The 25,121-nt window shown below is 40.0% G+C and overlaps 1 protein-coding gene and 1 long non-coding RNA gene across 6 annotated transcripts in view; one reads left to right on the forward strand and one right to left on the reverse strand.

Moving 5' to 3' along the window:
- chl1b (cell adhesion molecule L1-like b) overlaps nt 1-9,126 on the reverse strand; it is a 50,891-nt gene extending 41,765 nt beyond the window's left edge. For all 5 annotated transcript variants that reach the window (XM_086041211.1, XM_086041210.1, XM_086041208.1 and 2 more), the window contains exon 1: nt 9,000-9,126. The gene's annotated coding sequence lies outside the window, so the exon portion shown is untranslated. The remainder of the gene's footprint in view (nt 1-8,999) is intronic.
- A 3,343-nt stretch (nt 9,127-12,469) lies between these two features.
- LOC147142515 (uncharacterized) lies at nt 12,470-17,245 on the forward strand. Its single transcript, XR_015088150.1, has 3 exons — nt 12,470-12,708; nt 15,469-15,749; nt 16,662-17,245. It is a non-coding gene; the product is annotated as an uncharacterized LOC147142515 (long non-coding RNA).
- Nucleotides 17,246-25,121: the final 7,876 nt, after the last annotated feature.

Genomic DNA, 25,121 nt, shown 5'->3' on the forward strand with positions numbered 1-25,121 from the left:
TATGTTATACAATATTTACATTTTCTGATATTTATATTTTACTTTATAATTGTAACTGGTGTGTGGTGGAAAATAAATTCAGTACAATATGAACATAAGTGAAAATATACTTTATTTTGAAAAAATAATACTAAACAAATATACATGCTTATCGTGTTTCAAGGACAACCGCTCCTCCATTGAAAAAGAGTCTCCTTCCAAAAAACAATCTTTTTCAGATGTTTTTTTTCTTTTGCCTATTTTCTAATTGTTTTTTTTTCTTAAAAAACAATGTAGAGGGAAACGCCACGTCAATCAGAAATCTAGGCGGCCGCTGTTACAGTTGTGATTGGAAGAAGTATGTGTGCAGGTGGAAGTTCCAGCTGCACACACAATAGCATTCTATTTGCTACTGCGGAGGAGAAATAGGGTTTTATGTGGATTTTTTGGGCTTTTACATCCAACGGTAATATTTAAGTCATACTGAGGTATACTTAAGAGTAAAGAAAAAAAAACAGGACAACTATCGCAATTGGTTATGAACAATAGTGTGAGCAGCTCAGCACCGATCCCTCTGCTCATCCATGCTGAGACGGTTTGCATTACGAAACATGTGTGTAACCAAATGAAGAGAAGTTCATAACTTGAGGTTCCACTGTACTATGAAGAGTACTATGAGGATGAAAAAAATCACAAGGTTAAAACACTTGACAGACTATGTTTATTTATTAAACCTTTTTTTCAGAGTACGTTGAAGCCAATACAATGGTATCTGTATAAAAGTTGAGGTTTTTTTATATTATCTATAGTCACAATATGTTAGTAACACACTTCTTTTGATGTAAACAAAACACAGTTATCCTTTGAGGCTATGCCAATTTTCGTGAAGACAAACCACATAAAATGTGGAAAACTAAATGTGTTTCCGCTATTTCAATAATTCTTTCCATACCCCAGAACGTGTCAAAAGAGGAAACAAAGCTGTTTACTTCAGGACTGAGATAACTAAAGACAGTCCCAAAAGGACCCATTTGTGTCTAAACAGCTTTGGAGAATGAGAGTTTATTTGACAAATGTTTATTCTGAGGAATGCTTTTTGATATGTTATGAGCAGCGCGAGGATCTGATCCTTGCTTGGCCTTTGCAGAACGACACATTATACAGTCCTAATACTTTGTAGTTAAGCTTTTGCCACACTTACAAGTCTTGCTAAGGTTCATCCACCTTGCAGGTGATCAACAAAAAGAGGGACTCGAGTAACAAAGAGTTCTCCATGTGGTATTAATGGCACTGGGCTCTAAGCAGCCGAGGCAGGCTTGTAACCCAGCGCACCTCCTCCACTGGTGAACCACAGGAAGAGGTATGGCCATCTGTGAATTTGCTTGGGGAAATAGGGAATGCTCTCTGCTTGTGGATGTGATGCTAATGTTTCATAGGCATCTGAGTTATACCACACAGCACAGCTAAGGGGCCAATAAAGCACCAGCTCAACAAGAATACACACCCTTGGGGAGTCAAATCTGTGAACAGAGCCTGATGAGTTGCCAAATGTCTGCTCTCCACACGCTCTGAAGTGGATAATCACAATTCCACGACACAGGGAGCAAAGTGTCGGTTCATCTGGGGCAAGCAAGTTTTAGGAAGGGATAACTGAGGTGTAAAATGCTTTTAAAAAGCAGCTATGCATTTGTTGTTTATTTCAGAGGGCAGACATCCGTGAATTCAACAACTGTCAGAAAAGTGACAGGCCTCAACATTAGCACCGTCAATTATTTGGGCTTTCTGAAAGCATCTCTGAAAGCACAGAGCGGAACTGTCACTCCAAGGTCTCTGTGCCCCTCCTAATTTATTGTGACCCCCTACTGAGACTGTTTTTTTTTTTCTTTTCAGAAACTGAATGAATTACAGGTGACATCAATGTCACATAAACATGTGTGATTACTCTTTCTGTGACACGCAGTGCATTTGTTCACATCTGGCAGGACTTCACATCCCACAGATTGCTTCGGCTCAGATTTCACATCCTGTCCTCAAATTGGCATCATAAAAAACCAACAACCCAGTGCAGCACATTAACACTAGGAATATCAGAGCTGTCATTTTGACTGTTTTCAGACTTTTATGTGTTATCACTCTGCGTATGTAGATATATGATGCTCCTGGCCTCTTGACTTTTCCTAGTTCTGTATATATTCCATTACCATGGTGCAATTTTATCGTATAAAACAATATAGAAATAGTTACGAGTCATTATTCTTTAAACTACAGCGTCCCAGTCAATTTGATGGTTCTACTTACTCTTGTGCACGTTGAGCTGGGATGGTGCCGCCAGGTTTCTGTAGCAAAGAGTGGTTGCATTGAGAAACGCTGCTGATCACCATGATCGATTAAAAAAAAATCTTATATTACTACTTACGGTAGAGGAGGCGTTACAAATATTGGCGGTTCTGAGGATGAATAGCTCGACTGACACACAGCGAGTCAGAGTAAATAGATACAGTTTGAGAGCAATTTTGTGATCTGAATTACGAAAACTTCCCTGCCATGAACATTTCTGCCATGCAACATATAATTCCACTGCACTGCAGTCAAGCATGACTGGCTAGAATTGAATCTGCACTTCTGAGAAAAGTTGTCAAACAGCAGATGTCCGTGGTTTGCCTATACTATGAAACAACATTTTACCAACTATTCAATGAATGTTAATCCGGCTTCTGTTATGCAAGAGCATTAGAGGCAAAGTCACTGTCAAATTTGTCACTCACTTAAGAAGTCAATCAGAGAGCCAAGAAGTCAATTTAAATGCAAATGTGACAACCAACTTTTCAAGGAGGTGTGGAGCTCCTCACTGAATCACTGCTTTAAAATCCATGCCAGGAAGATGGGCAACATTCCATCCCTTATTGCACAAGAAACGTGAACAATTGTCACCAAAATACAGTAATCGTAGTCTGAATATATTTGAGCAAAACTTGCAATATTTTTGGATGATATACATTTGAACTAATGAGTCAACTCTTCCTATCATCCAAAATATTTGCGATTTCGTTCTAATATTTTCAGAGGCTTTTCTTACATTGCACAACTGCTTATGGAAAAATCAAGGAAAGTACATCTAAAAAAGGTACAACCATTTTCCATAGTGCAATAAATTGTCAGAGCTCTGCCACAGAACACAGCCAGCACGTTTTTGTTGTGAGTAAGCTTTATACAATCCTCTCTGCCAATTAGGATGAGAAGATTAGGTCATTGGTTGTTCATGAATTCTCCAATAAATTGAATGAGTCAATGGGACTGCTGTTACAGAAAACAAATACGGATTACAGGCCTGGTTCAGGTGGTAGCCCAATTAGCAAATTGGCCACTCAGCAGGTCAGCTTTTGGTTTCATGAGTCTAATCAAGCTTGATTTGCTCGCTAATCCTCACTTTGGAAAATAATGTTGTGCTAAACCTGCAGGTATCATTGGGCAAATAAGCAGCCGCTTACTATGCAGGTCAGACACCACGACTGCAAGTTCACACCAAATCAACATGGCCAACACAGGCCTGTGCCTACTTGAGTCTTCCAGCCATCCTCTTACAGGACTCATGAGAGCACCACATGACTTAATGAGGTCCCAGGGGAAGCATCTGGATGCACAAGCGACCCTGTTTTACAGTCATCTACTATACACCTCATTTTAGGCTCATTGTCACAACACCTTCAGAATGACATCACAAGTTTGCGACCTGTGATATGGTTCAAAGGAATGTCAACCTTACACGTGATTCCCAACATCAGGGGGGTATTTGCACATAACACAGAACCAAATCTGTTAATATGGTTTACTCTCTCTGGTTTTTGAGCAAGTTGACAATCGTGTATTAATTGGAGCATGTAAACAGCAGGGTATTAGTCTTTTTTTGTTTTTTGTTTACCCCAAAACCGGAAGAGCAAGATGAAGTTGCAGGGGAGAGGGAGGTCCGGGCTTCCCTGCTAAAGCTGCGGCTCCTGTGACCTGACCCCAGAAAAGCGGAAGATGGATGGATGGATGGATGGTTGAAGTTTCATTTAATTGATTTGCTATTTTTTTTAGATGGAATTATTTTGTATTTCAACTTGCCGATGATAATGAGCAGTTTAATCAGAGTAGTGTGACAATAATACGAGGCGTGTTTAACTCAGGTCCGAGTTCATCCTCCGTGCCCCCTGTCTGTCACGTGCCCTCCCTCGTCCTTGGTGCCCTTCACTTCCATGTCCCAGGGGTCCCCCTGGATCCTTATCCATGAAGCCACACACAATACCCTTCACAGAACACAAAGCTAGTAATACTGTGCTCCTCAGTTCCATTCTTTACATTTGTCACTTTTATTCCCGTGTTCTTTGTTTGCCTTACCTCTCTGCATGCATGAGTTGTCCCAAAGTGAAACTGCAATTGAAATGGAAATGTTTGCCTTTACCAGTGACTTAAGGGCTATAACTTCTTATTCATTTGGGCATAGCTGTCATCTTTGTTGTTCCTTAGAGGGTTTGGTGGCAGTGTACAACAATGTTTTTTACATGAACATTGAATTATATGGACATGTGTCCAGTGCTGTCATAGTTCTGTCTTAGCTGAGCCACGACAGGATGATCAAACCTCTGCACAGCATGAGCAAATTTGATTAATTAAGCCAACTACCTGGCTTTATTCATTATTGAGCAAACATTTTGTAGTACTGTATACATATTATACAGTGAAACCTCGGTTCATTACGTAATATGGCATAAGATTCCTTTTATGAACCAAAATGTTCGTGAAGCAAATTAAACTAAAATTAGAAGGAATCCATTCCAACCCCAGAACTAAGTTGCCTTCATGCACGGCCGGCACAGACCCACATAAGCGCATGTAAGCATGTCAAGATGGAAACCTCCAGTCAAGCTGCCAGCTCCCGCTGGACAACCTGTCCACTATAGCATCTCTGGGGGTTATGTTCCAAAAATGTACTTTGCCGCACTGCATCTTTTACAGCGTTTCAGAATAAACAATTAAATAAAAATAATAATTGGCGGTATGTGCCCATCCCCACCAGGAAGAATGAACAGGGTGATTTGTGAACTGAGGTTCAACTGTAAACAACTGGACCAACCGACTTTTAATTTCTTTGACAGCATAATACTATTTTCTAAATAGCAAGTGGTGTCAACCTTCCAATTAAAAAGCTTTGAAAAATAGCCTCAGGTATGAATAAACAGCACAGGTAAAATGTGGGAATTTTTATGCTCGTACAAAAACAAGAAGAACTATATTTCCATGGCTTGTGGCAAGCAGCAAGCTGTGTAAAATTATATGACAAAATATTCTCAGTACCACAAGAGAAGCACTACGACAGTTCAAAATGTACCCTCGGGCAGCTGCGCATGCACAAGATAGCCAGCCACTAACTTTTTACAGATATGCAAAATCCAACTTGGCCCAAGAAGGGTTGTAAAAAATTGAATGGCACTGAACTCACTGCCAGGGCGTCCTTCAGTTGCCGATTGTATTTGTGTTGTGCAAGAAGCCATTTATCACATCCAGTGTCCCCAATTACACAGTGATATGTTACATAACAAGTAAACCTTGATGGCCAGCACCTCTAAGCCCTCCATTTCAATCCTTTCATCTTTTGTAGAGGCGGCAAGAAAATAATGCTCTCCAACACCACTCTAAGGCTTCTCTGACCCACTCCTGTATCAGAAAATTGTACTAGATAAATATGCACATTGCTAGAAAGCAGTCAGTGAAATTCACATGTTATCTTATCAAACACACTTCCAGGTAATCCAGTCCCTTTGCGGATGTGGTTGGTGACTATCATGAAAGGAGAGGGCTCTGGTATTGCAAGGCACTGAAGCACTTGAAGTGTGCAGTTGGGAGCATGGGTCGCCATTATAATTGCTTGTAGCTCTGGAGCCCGAGCTGAAGCTCAATTAGGGTCAGGCTACTTGCAAGGTGCTACATGCCACTTGATATTTCTGCCGACCAGCACTTGGTTTCAGCGATATGTTCTATGCACACATTTCCTGGGGGTAGTTTATTGGGGTGGACTGCGCAGATCTGTAACCTCCCCAGCCAACTTTTAGATGCTTTCATTGGCGGCAATTCAAGTGAGCTATGGTTATGCCCACAATGGTGCAAACAGCCGCTTCAAAAAAAAAAAAAAGTTTCTGTATCTGCGCATATACCAACAGTCAATCTAACTCGCCTCTACGCAGAATTGTTTGCAATATAGACAATCCTTAGTCTGATATTTCAAATAATTGCTGCTCACTGATGTGAGCTAAGCATTTCCCTTAGCACCGATTTCACCTGAATAAATACTCATAAACTCATCCTTCATTTTGTCGTAATGACGACAGAATTCTTTTTTTATTTTCGATAAACTGTCGAAGAGCCATTGTATTTACCACATGTGGTGTTGAACATGATATACTCGGAATTTAACTGTAAGGAACATTTTTAATGATTACATCATTAAAAAAAATGCGTAGCTCTTTTCTCTTTAGACTCACTTGAATCAAAGCGATCTACGACAGACCTGATAGTCCTGGTTAGCCTATAATCTATTGATCAACAGCAATCATCGTAGTGTTTAATTCGTTAATAATCCACTTGGTAGCAAACATCTGAATCTATTATCTCTAAATATACATTACATCGTCTAATCAATTACTGTAAGTGGGAGAGTAATATCACATAAACACAAGAGGTGTCCGCAGTGGTCTCCCAATATCATAAACCACTAAGGCAGGTGATTCACGGTTACCATGGTGACGATACAGACATGTAAGTCTCCTTCTTACAAGCCGCTGGAACATCCACAATAAACTGAAGCTATCATTCTAAGGCAACATTGCTCAATTGTTGTTTCTTACCAAACATGCGTATCATCAAAAGCTTTAAATACGCCGGCTGCTCAAAGAGAAGGGAAATCTGTGTTTCTTTATGCTACTCTCTCATATTTTCTAACACAATGCAACGCACGTGTGAGAGCAAACAGAGAGACATGCACATCCACACACCCACACAAACTGTAATCGCGGGTGTGTCTGTTGTAAGGCAAACACAATATGAATAGGTGAAGCCTGCTTTTATCTCACATCTTCAATAAACGTTCACCTTCAGAGGCCGCCTGTGAAGTTGTGTAACCACAAAAAAACAAAGAATGTAACATTTGTAACACTAGTCTGTGTGTTTTTTAGTTTTTGCGTGTATGGCGCAAAGAGAGTTATCACAGCGGAAAAGCACACCGATGTGGTCGGAACTTAGATGTTTCCTGACCTTGAAGATAACATTCGATGTGCATTCACAGTCAACTGAGTGCACCAAGCGCAAAGATATGAAAAACGAGCTTGTCTGCCATTACAAAGGATGTTCTGTTTGCTGCATTTTGTGATCTAACTGATTAAAAGCATGAAAAGGTCCATGAAATGCATCAGGTTGGAGCTGCATATTAAGAGGCTGGGGACCGGCTGACACGGGCTCGTTGGGAGATGGTGGACACTTTGCTTGTCCAATTACTGGCGCTTGCTCAAATTGTTTGGTGAGAAACATTCGACCTAGTTCTGGACACAAAGCACCACTGCCCTGAATAGTGAGAGGCTGTGGACCATGTGTGATGACAAGTGCTGTTACAAGCTCTTGTCTTTGGCCTACAAATTCAATTCCAGGAACCAACCTGGTAATTGTTGTACGTGTGTGCTTCCGCCTGTGCGTCCTGTTCATAAATAGGATCTGCTCCACTTGAAGAGCAGCTTGAGATGATGACATGAATTAATGTCAATCTGACCTTCAGAAGGTCTACATGTTAAGTAATTGAGCCATATGGGGTGGGAAGATATTAAATTACTTGAAATTTGCATTTTATGAAAATAAAGCAGAAATATTACGTTCAATATAAACCGGGCGGATTGAGTCACCACCACCAACAACAACAAAAAAACAACAACAAACAAGTAGAAGAATAGAGACTTCAAATGTTAGGATTTTTTTGGTAATGAGAAACTGCAGTAACACTGACATCTGAAATTAGGTTATTCACTGTCAACCAAGTGAGATGCAACTGGTCTATAAATTCATCAAGGGCACCAGAGCAGTATACAACAGCTACACACGGTCACAGCCCCATCAATTACAGCAAGCGATATGCAACAACCTCTGCCCCAATCTGCGATAATGTGTTTTTAATCACAATCACTAAGGTCTCATCAGTCATTGTAATCTTGTGGCATGCAGTTGCACGACTGGCAATGGGGAAAAATACACTTGCGTATTTTAAGATTACAGTCTCATTCGGGATAGCTGTGCTGTTGAAACTTACTAGTTCCTGATATTTTCCCAATCTACTGACACTATTCATTTATGCTGCCTTTAAGTGCTGGAATGAGTAAACTGATTGATCGTGACTTCATTATCAGGGGTATAAAATGAGTGACGTAATCCGCAGGCATGCTAATCAGAAGTTTAGTTTCAGTAAATATTTGATCTTAGAACTGTACTATACTTACAATTATACAACTGCACAGATTTCGCAGTTATTTATAAATATTTAAAAAGAAGCAAAATATTAATCAATATGTTACACATCTATACACCTTCCTAAAATTAAGTCGTAAGTCATTTTGTTTTCTTTTTTTCCAGAAAACACAAAAAACTATAGCATACACTGATTATACTAATTGTATTAATAACTTCATTCAGGTTTAGAATTGAATAAACTGTACTACAATGTATTGATTTTAACAAACAGTACCAGCATCATGAGGAGTTGTTTAAGGCAAATAAATACATAAATAAATAAAATAATATTAATAAAATATACTAACTTAGGCCATTATTTTGGGGAGGTGACAATATTTACCCAGCTTTTAACGGGAGCCACACATGCTGCTAAAGTGACAGCTACCATGAAGTGCAACAACGAACTTGGTAAACTAAAAACATATCTTTTTTTTTTTTAAGAAAAGCATAGCCACATGCATTGTCTTTTGAAAATAATAATTCTTGAAACTAACCTTCAGGTGCAACATTAGGCAGACCTTCACCAAGTTGGCTAAAATCCCCCCCAGCCAAGGAGAGCAGATGGATATGCAACGGCGCTTCGCCCGGCTTGCAGTGAGTGGGTCTGATCTGTGGACCAACCTCCCCTCCTCCTCTCGTGGATGCTGCTTGTGCCACTCCCCCCCGCCTCTGGAAGAAAAAAAGTAATAGCGGTTTCTTCCTCCGCCTCCACAAAGACTGACTCAAATAAAAGCGGGGACCCTGTCGCAGTCAATAGGGTTTAGAAAAACCCCATGGCAACGCAGAAAAAGCAGTGGGCAACTTCCCCACGTCGTGACCGGGTTAAAGCGCCTCCCCTGCCCCCCAAAATACAGTCACAGCGACGTTATGTACCAGAATGAGCAGGTTTTGTTGCGTGGAGGTGCAGCGAGAGGAGCGTTAAACTCAATGTATGAGGATGCTGTTCATTCGTGGATGGGAGTGAATAGAATTGCGGAATGAACCCCATTCAAGAATGAGCTGAATATAAAGCCACACTCACAACTTGGTGCACTTGAGATTTACACTACCTCACTTTTAAGATCATTTTTCAATCATATCGTCATTTGTTGTTCTTTGAAGCGGGAACTGTAATAAATCAAATTTTGTAACTCTATGAAGAACACCAGAATGATACATCAGTATGGCAAAAGCAATTGGGGAAATTAATATCACTATACGGATATAAAAGCAGTGGAAAACTATGCTTTCAGTAATGTCCTGAAAGTAGTTTGTTTTAATTAATTTGCGTAGTGTATTTCTATCTAACTGTATTACTGTAATTAATGTCTTTGTTGCTTAGTACACTGAATCTGGGATAGCCAGATTATCTGATGACCATATTAGCCACAGTTATAGGCTATCATACAATATGTGACCGTGGCTGTTTCCTTCCTATTTATCATTTGTGTTTGTGAATGGACATACGTAGAGGTGGGCATTTCACTAAATTTTGCTGGTCCATCATTTGTCATCCCTCAGCGGCAAAAGGGTACCCAACCGTCATTCGTCAGTCCGTCATTTTTCTGGACGAACTGAAGTGTAATAGTCAGTCTGTCAGTCAGTCTGTCAGTTAAGATCGTCAGATGTCCATTAGCCCGCCAGTCGTTCCCCCCAAAAAACATCAGAAAAACTGGTTCCCGCCACTGATGGACACATTTAGTGAGGATTACCCTGACGGAAGAAAACTCAATTCTGTCATTCGTCAATTGTCAGCAAACCGGGCGTCCGTCAGTGACGGATTGACGGACGGTCAGTCTGATGGAATACCCGCCTCTGGACATTCGGTTGTGTGGTGCAACCAACAAATGTGATTAGTCAAACTGTTTCACAATCAAATTATTTCAGCTTTACTGACGTGACCAGAGTGTCAGGCAAACTGGCGATGTTTCACCCAAAATAGCTGTGTGAATGAATTTAATTCTCCATTTGAAAGTCGCTCAAAATGTAACAGGAAAGAAACAGTAAGGTGTGCTTGGTCACAGTCTAGGGGAGCTCTCTCAGCTGAATCATTGTCCCGTTCAATAACTCTGAAGGAGATATGATCACCATGGTAACCTCTAAGTGCAGTCTGATCCTCACATCTAATCAAAATCAGCTAATTGAAGTCTTTCGGGTGATTGAGATCAGCTAATTCGACTGCTTCTCAAAGTCAATAACTGGGTACCAAACACGTGGTGTTTTTGCCTCAGTTTGTAATTACTGCTTGTTAATACATGTTTTATCATGTATGACTTGATGGAAATTGTACAAATCAAACCATCTGTTCACTGCTTCCTTTTTGCGTTGGAGTGCAGTGCGTTCACATATGCAGTAGTATGTTACCAGTGTTGCGCCATCCCCTCGCAAACACCGTTCTATGATTCCATCGTAACACTGGTTTATTGTATTGTCAGCTAATAGTCTCTGAAGGCATGTTTGATTTCAGTATATCTGACAGCACCAGATCATTAAAACACTCTTTGAATCAGAAGAGCAGTCGGAAAGGGCAGAGAGAAATCATTTCAGTGACCTCAGTCCCTACGAGAAATTGAGTGGATTCCCAACCTAAAAATGACGCAGCGGTTGGATTTTATCATCATTGCAGGTAATAAGAGGCTCACTTTCCATCAATCCTGACTCACTGAGTCACTGTGTTGATTACCCAGTAGTGGATGGGAGGTGGGGATGAAAGTCTATCATTGGGATTATTCCGTTTACGGAAATGTGCGTGACAATAACACGTTTGCCTTAAAAAAGTGCAACCATGTTCAGTCCTTTTTAGTCCCTAGGGAAAAAAACCTATGGATACACCACTTAATCCAATTGGGAAAACAACATTAAAAAAATTCTTTAAACATACCTAATATATTTATTTACCACAGCAGTCAGTGTGAATGACAGTGGATGTGGTATATACTTTAAATGCAATTGTCCATTAATTTTCAGTTCCGCTCTTATTGTCCATTGGCAATATTTCACTGAAGGAAATGTAACGTCTTCATTGTTCAATATGTTAGATTACATGATACAAACTTTGAAGGTATATACATTTAATTATATCGTCTTTTCATATAAGGTTTATAAAAAAGGAAACATGATGCTCTAGTTATTCTACAAAGAATGGGAGCGAACAGATTGACTTGATTCTGAAATCTGATTATGGTTATCATAATTAGATTGAAATGATATCACAATGGATTGAATGAGGCATACATGTAAAAAGATACTTTTGTGAGGTTTTCACAACTACAGTGAGTGCTCTCATCAGATCAAATTAGATTTGTTAAGCATCTGCTTCCTTTTTTTCAGAGGGGGCACCCTCATGTCTAGGTGCTAAATGATTTTAGAGGAGCCTTTTTCCACTGACAGTACATTGTGGCTAAAATCTATACAACATCCACAACTGTATATATTATTTGACCATTTGTAATTTTACTTTACTTTATATATTTTATACTTTTAATTCTGACAGCTCGTACTCTCCTCTCAAATGTACATCAAGAATATTACCAGAAGTGTGTTGTTTTATCGCCACAATATCGCTAAGATCTTTCCCATTCTATCTGCTAGTGGCCATTTTGAGAGCATAATTCATGCATTTGTCTCGCCTCATCGATTGTAATGTGTTGCTTTTTAGTCTTCCCATGTCTAGTATTAAAAGACTGTGGTTAGTTCAAAATGCTTAGTAGTAGTACGTTCAATATTACCCCAATACTAGCCAGCTGGAATTGGCTCCCGCTCCACTTAAGAAGCAATTTTAAGGTTTTGTTACTTATAAAATATTAAACGGCTTATCACCTTCCCATCTTGCCAAACCAGTTGGAACTGTACGTTCTGTCCTGAAACATTCATCCGCAACACGCTACGGAGCCAAAACCAAAGCTCTTTATTTAGTAATTCGGAAAAAACTTTCCGTGGAAATCAAAGGCATGTATTTTTCTACTCTTACGACTCTTAAGATAAACCACACGTGGGCCTGTTTTACTACCGCTTCTCCTCCCTTTAGCCCCCGGAGGCGGATCCACTTTTCCAAAGGTGTCTTCCTGCAGCGCTTAATCTTATTAAGTGGACTCTCATGTTGTTCTAGTCAACATTGTATTGCACAACTTTATGTGGTATATGCTGCCCACTCACAGCCTGCAACCATTGAAGGCAGGTCATTCTGGAGGGGGGATTCCCCCCCATCTGTGGTCCCTTCTCAAGGTTTGTCGTTTTTTTCACCATATGGGGTTTTTGAGTTTTTACTTGTCCGGTTGGGGGGTTCGGATCAGGGGATTTTGCCAATATTAGTCAACTGTGGGCACGTGAAGCCGTTTGAGACTCTTTTGTGATTGAGGGCTACACAAATAAACTTGTAGGAAATCATTCTCTTTTTTCATCAGTAAGGGTTTCAATACATTGATTTTATTGCTTGTTGTCAGTAAACACTTGCCAAGTGCAATTATTTATTTCCTATATGATTTCATTTGACTGAAATCAGGAATTTTAGCTAAAAATAAATTTTGATTGAGATTTGTCAGTATCAATTAGTAAAGCTTTCATAAATGATAACAGATTGTCCATCCAATACTGATTGTCCTCACAATGGGTTGCGGGTGAGCTGAGGCCTATCCCAGACGATTTTGGGTGAGAGCTGCAGGTGATTAAAGATTAGTATGCCGTTGACTGTCATTGACCATGCACCTGCTATAATTCCAAGCGCTATATCGCTTGTGTGACATTTTGCAAATTGCATTGAATATTTCAGAATAATTACATAATTACTGCAGGGATATAGACAACTTTGAATCATAGCACCACCCCCCAGACAGGGCAGACGGAAAAGAACAGAATGAGCTGGTGCCACTGAAAAGCCTGAAAACAGAGGCGAACTCTGTCAAAGGTGTCAAAGTTCAGATGCAGAGAATGAATGCACCCCCATTGGTTTGTTTCCGTGCTCTTGTGTTCTCTCTCTCTCTCTTCTCTCTCTCTCTCTCTCTCTCTCTCTCTCTCTCTCTCTCTCTAGCTGTCTCTTTCTCTATATCATTGAAACACTATGGGACAGAAATCCCCACGCTGATGTCTGCTGGGCTGCATAATGAGAATAAATGAGCTGGAAGTAAATAAGCAGGCTGTGTGTTGCTCACCAGTCCATACCAGTCACATATAGCCTTTCATCAAAAATGAAGATGGATTATGTTGGCAAAATACCATAACAATAGTACTGTGTTCTGTGAGGGAATTCTGAGAAGAGCAGCCTCAATGGCTTTTCAAAATACATAATACATAAACTGTTCACCAGTGTCTTACAATTTATTGTGTCTTTTTACAAGAAATATTTTTCACAAAGCAGTTACTTGCCATGTTGGATAATTGTATTATTATTATTATTATTATTATTATTATTATTATTATTATTATTATTATTATCTCTCAAATTCATTCAAAGGAAAGCATTATCAGCTTCCCTACTGTTGCCTTGTATTCTCCCCGTGCATCCATTAACAGTGCATACCGCAACCTTATTTTCAATACGTAATTAATACCAGCAGCAGGTGGGATGAGCGAGTTTTCCTTCAGCAGATTGCGCCATGTGTAGGTGCTCTCTCTGGAGATAATGTTCAGCTCTGCTAATCATATGCCTTTGTGGAATCATTTCCTTTTTATGAGAGAAACAAGGGGCATCCCCATACAAGATATTAGTTGGGGGATTCAGAAGTGTCTTCGAGAAGCCAGGTGGGGGGGCTGACAAATGTGTTTCCATAGCAATCCACATATTGCCGTTCTAAAATGTTAGCTCAGATCGGAGACTTGTGCCAGTGTCTGTCAGTCATTTTATGAATAAGCGAATGGGGAATATGCTGCCCCCCGTCCTACAGTAATATAACTGCCACACTATGTGTGATAAAGATGAAGTGTTCTCATTAGATATGTGCATTTGTGTTTGGCACAGTTGTCTTTTACAGCTTAGCACACTGTTAGGCGATAATTTATTCAGCAGCGCATAGATCCATTCTGTAAATGCGTTGTCTTTATTGTTGAGAATAAAGAGACAAATCAGTACAATAGAAGCTGGCTTCATTTCACCATCATACATATTTAAACAAGCAAGAACAAGATTGGCATTTCCATCTTTTCTTTCATGCACGGGGTGGCTTATCTAAACTTAAAGGTGGAATCATTTCATGAATGCAATTGGCCATGTTCTGAAAGACAATGAAATGAGACCTTTCTTCTCCAGAATGAATGTGATTTGACCATTTGATAATTACATTTCTATGGAATTGGATGAACACAATGTGTGTCCGATCATGCAAATAATTGTTCTCCTGCTTTCTTTCAAATGAGTGGATCTGAGGGTCATGTATGCAATATGCAAGATGTCCAATAAGACACAACAATTAAGAAATACATACGTGTACTATTTGAATGACTGTCTGATAAACAACATCATGAGAAAGACGTAAACATCACCATTCCCTTAGACTCCTGCACTGGCCAGTGCAATGTTGCTCCAGAAGAAGGGGGCGGCGGGAGGGGGGGGGGTGTAGTAGTATATGACTGTGATGTAATTGTGCCCATGGGATAATAGTGTTGGTTATTTTGTCTGTTTCAATTGAATGTCTTCAGGAGCCTTCGGAGGCATGACTAAAACATTTGGTAGCCACACAAGCGCTGCCCGCTGGGGAACAAAAGGGATCAATTGATAATAACCAGCCGAGTGGCTGCAAAGGAGTTCACCAGCGAATCAATCATTTTAAATCCAGAATCACGACTTAAGCCCTGGAGCTATTCATAAGAGCAAAATGGGAATCAACAGAATTAATCATTTTTTATTTTATTTCGCTCTTTAAATACCTGGTTTGTTGTAGAGTATCGACTACTTTAAACAGTCCAATTTAGCAAAACAAAATCAAGTGTGTTTATTACTAACGGCTGTCTGCAGCATTTTCTTATGCCCATTTGCTGCATGTTCTTGAGCAGCCTCTTTCCTGTTTCTGCATTCGGATGAGACATCCTGGATCTTGTTACTCGTCTAATGTGGACACGTGACCTGATCTCAAGGAGTTGGGGGTCTTGTCAGCGAGGGAGAGGAAATCGCACATGTGCCGTCAAGGAGGCCTGACTGATGTCACTTTGACAGAGAACAGAAAGGACTGTGTTGATGTCAGCAGGGAGCCAGACAAGCCAAAACGCGAAGATCCCCCTACACCGCTATAATAATGGCCTTGACCTCAAAGGAGCCCCCATCCGCACAACCCTATGTGAGTGATTAATACGTCTTTCCCACATATAATTTGTGCAATCATGTGTTGCCTTGATTAGAACTCATTATTCATCCAATAATATTAGCTTGGACTTAACATTACCAATCTATTATTCATGGAGGAAAGATTGAAGACGGTCTATAATGAACCTTGCACGCTAATGCAAATAGTATGCAAATAGTAAATAGTAAACCAACAACCAAAACTTTCAATGGGAGTGTGGAAAAGGACGGCTGGTTTTGTTGTCATGGCGATAAAGGCCTACGTGGAACTCAGGAAGTCAATTAGCAATCTGGCTGCATCTCATTAAATGTTGTCTGGCAACGGTGAGAGGCTGGCAGTTTCAACATTTGAGGCCTGCCACCAGTTGGAAGGTTAAACTCTTAGCTCTGTTTAAATGCTTTAATGGGACTTTTGTAAATCTTAAAAGGGGTCAAAACAGGACAGGACACATGCTATTGTCGACACTGTCTTTGCTGTGTGCAAAATGTGTTGGAAGCTGGGGACGGACACAAAAGACCCCACTGATAAATCTGTCAGGGCCACTAAATCTTCAGTAGACACACACACACACACACACACACACACACACACACACACTTCATTTGATCTGCATGAGACTCCACAGAAGTTGCTTGATTCTCTGTCTTGCAGCTTTGTTGTGTCTCTGGGGATCAAGGGTGGAGCATGAACACTGAGCAACACCACCAAAGTAACCTCCCAGACAGCTCACCTTCCTGATACTTCCATCTGAATTCCAAACAGCATCAAAACACTGCCAATGAAAGGCAGTATGAATTTGCCAAATGAGTTGCAGATCTTGTTATCAGGCCAGGATATATCACAGTGCACGCTGCAGGTATCTGGCAAAAATGCTAATGCTGCCTGTTCATTATTGCCATTGACCAGTTTCATTGTCGGACCTGATGAATCCGCCAGCGGAGTCCATTCAGCGGCGTGGCTTCCTGTCATCGTGTGTGACAAGCAGATGACTTCAACGTGCCCCCGGGCAGCTGTGTGGGGATGCGCCATCTCTTCCTCATCACACAAAATAATGGGGGGACTTTGATGCTATCATCTCTGAATCACCCCCAACACACAAGAAACATACAGTCACTGTCACATAACAGGAGACTTCCATTTCCCCAGTAATTGAGTTTCTGTCTCGCCTCTTGTGTTCGCTGAAGTCACCTCACACCAAAATGCCCCCCGCCCGCCTCCACTTGAATCGAATACCAGATCCAAGCCTTGCCCGTCTGGAACTCCTTTACCACTTCAATACACAATAATTAATTACTTACAACGAAACATGAAACACTTGTTGTGGATTTAATTTCCATGCTTTTGACTCAGCATGATATTCGGCATTGTTTTATTGTCCTATTGTGTTTTCTGTTTTTGTTGTTAATTCATCGTTTTAACTGTCTTTGTTTTGATATGTCTTATTTTTACTTTAAAGTGCTCCATAAATAAAGTTGAGAAAATCATATTGATGTAATCAGTCTGGACAGCAATGGACTACCGCATTGCAAAAACATGCATGTTAGGTTAATTGAAAAACAAATTGTTCATATGTGAGTGTTAATGGCTCTTTGGCAATGTCGCCTGTGATTGGCTGCTGACCAGTCAAGGATGTACTAAACCACTTGTCCAAAGTCAGCCGGGATAGGCTGCAGGTCACCATCACCCTATGAGGGAAAAGCTGTGTAGAAAATGGATGGATTGATAGATTATGTCCATTGAATTCAACCAGAATTTGAGCCTGCCTGTTTTAGTCATATACTTCAATTTGACATTTCAGATGTTATGCTCAAACAGGTAAACATGCATCTGTCCACTGTGTGAGAATCATTGGATCTATGGTCAGTGATATGCTAATAGATAAGAAAGAAAGAAAGAAAGAAAGAAAGAAAGAAAGAAAGAAAGAAAGAAAGAAAGAAAGAAAGAAAGAAAGAAAGAAAGAAAGAAAGAAAGAAAGAAAGAAAGACATTTCCATCCATGTTTTCAAAAAGATAATTTCGAAGGTGAAGGTTATGCGCTGCTGCTCTCTGTTGGTAGAAGTAAGAGTTACATTTGCCCAAAGTTCCATCCCAGTATTTTTCCCTTTTTTTTCCAGGGGTCTCAGTCGCCCTCTGCAGACCATTTGGGTTTCTATAAATTACACCCCAACAAGGCATGCGGGGTTAAATACAAATCACACGTTGTAGCCTCACTCACTGCTGATATGCTTGTTTGTTATTACAAATAGATCCCATGACGATGATAGCAACCAATTAAAGCGACCTGGTGTATAATTCAACATAATTATTTTTGTAATGCTTTCCCACAAAGGGGAAAGAGATGACTCCCCGATAAAATACATGACGCTTTTGAATTTCACGTTATTTTCATACTCCCCTTGCCTTTGAGCTCCCCTTGCCACTGGGGTATTGCATTATTTCCTCGGAAAATTGTCTCTTGAATATAATTAAAGTCCCCTTTTTCCCCTGTGTCAGCAGGGGATATTGTGCCGGGTCAATAGACCACTGATTTAACAGCAGGAAGATGAATCTAGGAAGCGACTCCTATTCATACCCTTGAGCAAGGTGCTTGTTCGTACAAGCGTAATTGCCCCTGCAGCAAAGATAAAGTCCGACCTATGTATAAAACACATCATAGATCAACAAGACGTATAGGCTATGTGTGTCTTAATGAACTCTAGCAGCAGCATCCTATTTTGTGGTAGCAATATGATAGAATAAATAAATAAATACATGTTTTTCCCAGTGCAGTTGGAGGACTTAGCACAGCGGAGTGGGTCCGTAATTTCTGAGTAATTCAAGATGTTTTATTAAAGTTCTGGCAGACAGGTTCCACCTGGGAATCACAATAGTGAAGAAAATACACACCATTCTGCGCTGACTATATTCATTTTTAAGAGGAAAAAAAAAAAGCTTTGATGTTCTTCACCCCGGATGTTGTGGAAACATAGTGTGGATTCAAACATGCAGTGCATATGAATATACTCTCCTTCAAGCCACCTGCTGGTTCGTGTGAATTAGATTTTTCCACTGTCTATCCACAGCATCTTCACACTAACACGGCCTCCTGCCATGTGTCAATGCCGGTCTAATCATACACATCACACCATCTGCATTCAACCTTCTGAACGGGCCTCCAGATCTTTGTAGTGGGGAGAAAAAAAATCCACACATACCTATACATAATGGCCTGTTTAACTTAGTGGATTGGCACATGAAACCTATTAAGCATGACACAAATGCTGGCCCAGTGCTAAAATGATCCATCGATGAAACTACTGCATGTTCCTTATTGTGAAGTAAAGCATCCAACAAGAGTCCCTATGTTCCCTTATTTACCTGGACCAAGCTGGAAAATGCTTGGTGAACTTTCTTGGAAGAACTAATGAACTGTGAGAACAGCGCTGAAACGGAATAAGGTTTGAGGTCAACCTACTAATTTGCCGTTGCTTAGTAGCTAGTCTCAGAGGCTTATCAAGGGCAGTGTGGTCGCTATACTGAACACAAATACAAATGCAACGCTTGTTATTGCTCCCATTTTTCGTGGCCCGAAGTCAAAGATCTACCTTTCAATATACACGACTCTATACTCGCAAATACTGCTCACAAGCCTCTAAATCTGTGTTAGTGAGCACTTCTCCCGAGATAATCCACCTACCTCACAGGTGTGGCATATCAAGACTCTGATTAGGCATCATGATGACAGCACAGGTGTGCTTTAGGCAGCCACAAAACACGGTTTTGAATCAAAACTCAAAACCTCAACAACAGTTGATGGTGAACGTAGCGGCACATAGCAGTTTAGCCTGCTACTATCTCATCGACTGTGAAAAGTAAAATATTTTGATGCCATTTTGACCTTGAAAAGTACTCGCATCAAACTATTAAATGTACCTTTTACAGAGCCCCAAGTTATCACACATTTAACGATGGAGGTTTCAGTCGGATGGTGTCCCAGTTGCTTGTAATATATTGATAGCAGAAATTGTTATGCCATCCGACCTTTCCACCGGAAAAGCTTAATACGTTGCCGTGCATGAAGAAAAAAATCTCTATGGGTTCCCTCTTTAAGGCGAGCTATATGGTTAAGGTGGCCAGTGGTGGCTTCATTCGCAATGTGGACTTTGAGGGCTGAACACTTGCACTGGAGGAAGTCTCAGACTCTGCGGAAGTTTCCGGACACACCAAACGTCTCCAAGTTGTCGCTAGTCGTTTATAAAATTTGCTCAAATATTGACAAAGTCAATAAATACAGCTAGAATAGAAAGTCGACTTAAAACACATCATAGTCTTTAGTTGCAACGCCCTAAGTCTGTCCCTGCTCAATGTCATGGTAACAAAAGCCAGACTCAGAATTTGCATGAGAGAAAACTACCAACCCAATACCCAACTGATTTCAAGTGTGACAAGTTGATGTTAACAGTGGTGTAATTCGTCATGAAAATGCCAGATACCTTTTGCATAATAAGTCTCCTTTAAATAGTGACAATAGTGATGGGGAAATTAAGCTTCAAGATGTTCCATGAACCAACCGTTGTGTTCATCACATGTCAGTCCAACAAGGATTTTGCTTCTCTTTTCATCTAGGAAAGTCTCCCTTCACCCACCGCTAAAGCAAACAGAAACCTTTTGGGTATTTTCTGCCAGTTGTGGTCTTGTCACAAAAAGTTGACCCAGCCAGTCTTGTGAAAAATTCTTTTTGATGTCATACCAACACGTGCCCCTTAAATAGCAAGTGTACATTGATGCTGCTGCAAATGTTTAATGAGACTGTGGGTGAATATTGGCCACCCTCCTTTAGTCTTGCTAATAAGGCCAGTAGAGGTCCCAGTTATTACATTATCAAGCCCAAGTCTCAAGGGCTGCAATCTTGTGTGCAGAAAGCAACACTGCCTGACTGGAGATGCACCAGGGAAGATTGTTGACAATCCCCAACCTCATTAGAGGGCTAGTCAGAGGCGTCTCGTTGCAGTGCAATCTTGTGGAATGTGTCTCCACACAGGAAGGGCTCTGAAGCCTGCTGGTGCCTTGTAACCATGCATGTCAGGCTGGGGGTGAAGCCAAAGTCTGTTTGTAGCACTGCACTGTTTTGACAGTAATTGTCCTCCCACAGAAAACACACTGAGGCTCATTGCCAGCATTTGAGGATTTGTTTAATGCTATTTTTTTTAAAGGGAAAAATGTAATATTGACATGAAAATGTCTTTTGGAAAATCGCATTAGTATGTGCCTGTTTATAGAGTTAACGTTCATCCCCCTCTCTCAAAATGTGTCATATCCTTGCAATGTTATCAATTATTTGTCAAAATGTGTCTGGGGTAAATTGATATTTCTCACAGAACAGCCAACTCTGAAACATTTACAGCAACCTTTTTTAGTTTGACAAGACCAGGCATAATTTAGAGAGCTGACATTGTAATGGTCACTAAAAAAAAATCTAAATACTGTCTGTAATCAAATATGGAAATGCTTCATTCCAGTCCCCTTTGGTGAAAGAGTGCTGCAGCCTCACAACAAGAATGTTTCAATTTCACCATGGAAAGCTGACTTGTGGGCTCCACCATTGACTCATCTAAAGTTAAAAAGCATTGTAATAATAGTCAAATTAATTTGTTTGTAAACAAGTAAAAAGAAAAATAGTGTTATGAGTATCCCAAGAAGTAGCTTGAAAAACAACCAATGTCACATGTGGATGTGATCTGAGACCAAAGTGATTACAATGCAAGATGTAATTGTGGGAGCAAAGCAACTCACAAGGCAGAGGTCACATCTGATGTTTTGAACCAAAGGAGGCTGTGGAGCTAAAGAATAGAAATAATTGGCTCCTGTATTAAGGTTCTTGCCTTATGCTAAATAATACGAGTATAAAACCAATATGAATATGTCCTATCTTTTTAATTATAATTGATTCCATGCAAATAGAATGAATTTGAATATATGATTAAATATGTATTATGTGGACACGGTTTGGGGTAATGGTTTCGCTTATTGACGTTACACTCATTCTTCTAAATGCCATGTGTCAAAATGGGAGCCAAAATTACTGATTGCAAAATCTTTGGCAATGAAATGGAAAATGCTGTGGGCCACGGAATTTATTTTTATGATTCACTTTTTTCACTGACTATGGGAAGGCATTTGATAGCATCAAAGAGGATGCAGCACCTGGTTGAGTATCTTGCTCAAGGACACTGACATGGTCAAGAGGGAACTGAGAATCGGACCCACAAACCTCTCTGACACCTGAGCCGGGTTGCCTCGTGAATCAGTCTCCAGTTTTGTAAAAAAAGACAAATTTAGAAAAGATACACGCTCATTTGAATGTAAATGTGTGTATCTTGTGTACATGACGATTAAAGATTCTTCTTCTTCTTCTTCCAAGTGACTAATGCTTGTTTTAAATTTCTCCCACTGATGTCTGATCCATTACAAGACCTTTGCTCAAGAAGCGGAAAAAAAAAATCTGTCATTACTGACTGGAAATGCAAATTTCAGTCCATGCCCTGTGTAATACAATATACAATATATAATAAAATAATTTGAAAAGACTATGTGTTTCACCGCCTCACATGGAGAACAGGTTTTTTTACTCCTTCTATATGATTTACTGATCCACGAAATCCAAGCAGAGCAGAAAGGGGGAAAAAATGAGTCTCCAGGACATTTGATAGCTCACATCAATGCTTGAACCAGGTTTGCCTTTGACAGGCAGAATGGAAAGCCCTGCCAGGAGTCGAGAGTGAGACAGTGCATCACTGCACTGCAGTGAACAAAGAGACTCGGGTATGAGACTTACTGTACTGTACATACCACACTCAGACAAGGATTATGCTCTGGAGCAATGTCAACGTCCCATGACGCCCTTGGCCTAGTTCTCATTGATGCAGAGAGCATTATCGACAATATTATGATCTATTATTTCTACAGCACAGGACACTTGAACTCTCCAGAATGTTTAATTCGATAACAGGACCCACAATAAATGCAAAACTATCGTTAAGTGAATAATACTAGCCACTTTCAGACCTTGTGAAGATGTGTTCAAGCATGGTGTTTCATATGATTGGTGAAAACGTCGTGTCAAGCCCTTTGCCATGGGGGTGCACCCAAGAACTCATACGTGGCTGGTGACGCTCTTGCATTGCCAGCTGCAAACACACAATTAAAATGACATTCAGCTGTCAGCTCACACCTCCCAGTGAGAGGAAGTTTGTGAGTGAAATCCCTTGATCCCTTGATGAGAGATGAGGCAATAATAATGACCTTCCAGCACTTAGCATTCATTGAGTAGCCAGATTGATCCGGCATATTATTACAGGACAATACTCCATAGGATGCACCAAGCAGGCACATAATTTGAATGTCTTTTTTTTTCCCATAAAATGGCAGCAGAATATTTATTAGCATAGCAAAGAAATGCATTGTCATTTTCGAACACCGTGTCATTACTTGGCCTAAGGGCGGTGAATTTCGGACCTGGACCTTCAGTGGGAACTTAATTAAGTGACTTAATCCTCATCTTAATAACACGATCATGTCAAAAAGTAGTATACAAAAATTCTATATAATCATACATGGCATTAAAAAATACACAGAGCCATTTTCTCTATATTAGGATGAATACCATTATTACTAAGGCAACAAACCTTACCTAACTTTTTTCTTTCAATTCATCGCCTCTGAACAACTCCAAAACTCAACGCTACAATACAGCAGTTCGCAATCAATATTTATCTAATAACATAACAAGAACATAAAAGCATTACATAAAATACATCCTATTCACCAGAGATGCTGACATAGACCTAATTTCTTTGCTCCTCACTGACTGTATAAGCTAGTCGGAGAGCTCATGCATGCTGCTCTGAAAGTCTCCAAATAAATCCTTTTCCAAGTTGAAACAAGCAAACCATCAACAGTGTTAGTTGACCTATCCTCACACTGTCCATTTTTTTCTGAAAATTTGCCTTAAAAATGAATTTTTAAATCATGTCTTCTACTGAAAATCAATCTATGGTACATATATTTCGCTCAATCAATCAGAGCAGTAAAACATAGCGGACTATTCATCTTAACCAATCAGAGGAGGGAAAACTCTGAGTGTGTGTGTGTGTGTGTGTGTGCGTGTGCGTGCGTGGGGGTGGGTGTGTGGGTGTGTGTGTGTGTGTGTGTGTGTGTGTGAGCAATCGGGATTGTGAAGGCCTTGGACAAATTACATATACATGGTAACATATAGAAGCTGAAATCTGATTGGATAAAGAAATCAAAATACACTGTACTACATACCTGGAAGCTGGGCAGTCAAAGCACACTATGAAATGAAGATAACAGACTGTTTGAATTGATAAAAATAAATCATTTAAGCTGTAAAACTAGATGAGTGCTTCTGGTAAGTGTTTTTTGTCAGCAGAGATGGCTTTGAAAGCACTGACTGCTGTCCACTGCTGGACCAAATTTGAGATCAAAGCCGTGTGACATGTTCCAGTCATGACAAGTGTACCGCTTATATGATATTTGTGTATTTTATTTGAGATTTATTCCATCCTTAACGCTTTATTCCCACCAGGTTAGCATGTACTTTCTGGCAGAGGTACTAGCTATGGAAATCAGCCTTGTGACAGTAATAGTAGTGCATTTCCATTTTTTTTTTGTTTCAATTGAAATGTCCATTAATGTCTAATGAATCTAATCAAGGTCAGATGACATCGCTTAAAAGCCGTGGACTTCAATACCTCACTGATGTTCCGTGCTCCATTAGCTAATCATAAACAACTTTGTTTTCCTTTACAGCTAGCACAATAAATAGTGCTTAACTCATTAAGCAGGCAGCTGCAGCGGAATTGTTTATGGGGGTAAGCGGGGTCTAATAGCTAATATAATCTATAATGATGTAAAGGTTACAATATCTTCATGCATCTTTACATATCTGGCAGTGTAGTCATGTCTGCTTATCCTGTAATTCTATAATTGTAACCTCTGTTCATAATTCATTTCATGTACCACATTTATCGTAGATTATACAATAAATGGGATTTATAGGTTTTATAGCTAGTAAAATCTCAGGGTCTATTGGAGGTGTTCTATTTCTCACCTCACATATTTGTTTGTGCTTTCTGGATGAATTCCCATTTCTTAGCAATAAACTGCTTATTAATTTAGTGATGGAGAAAAATATATATATTGAAATGACCCCAATATGCGTTTGTGTCAAATATTTTCTGTTTGATTCACCACATTCAACCCATTTTTTGTGACCACGAAGACTAATAAGAGCATGCAGTTGCCATGCAAGCGCCAAATGACAAAAAAAAAAAAAAAACACACAGCAATGACAAAAGTCATAACAATG

Source organism: Filicampus tigris, chromosome 9, assembly GCF_054856515.1.
Source record: "Filicampus tigris isolate MCC_2025a chromosome 9, RoL_Ftig_1.0, whole genome shotgun sequence".
Lineage (NCBI taxonomy): Eukaryota > Metazoa > Chordata > Actinopteri > Syngnathiformes > Syngnathidae > Filicampus > Filicampus tigris.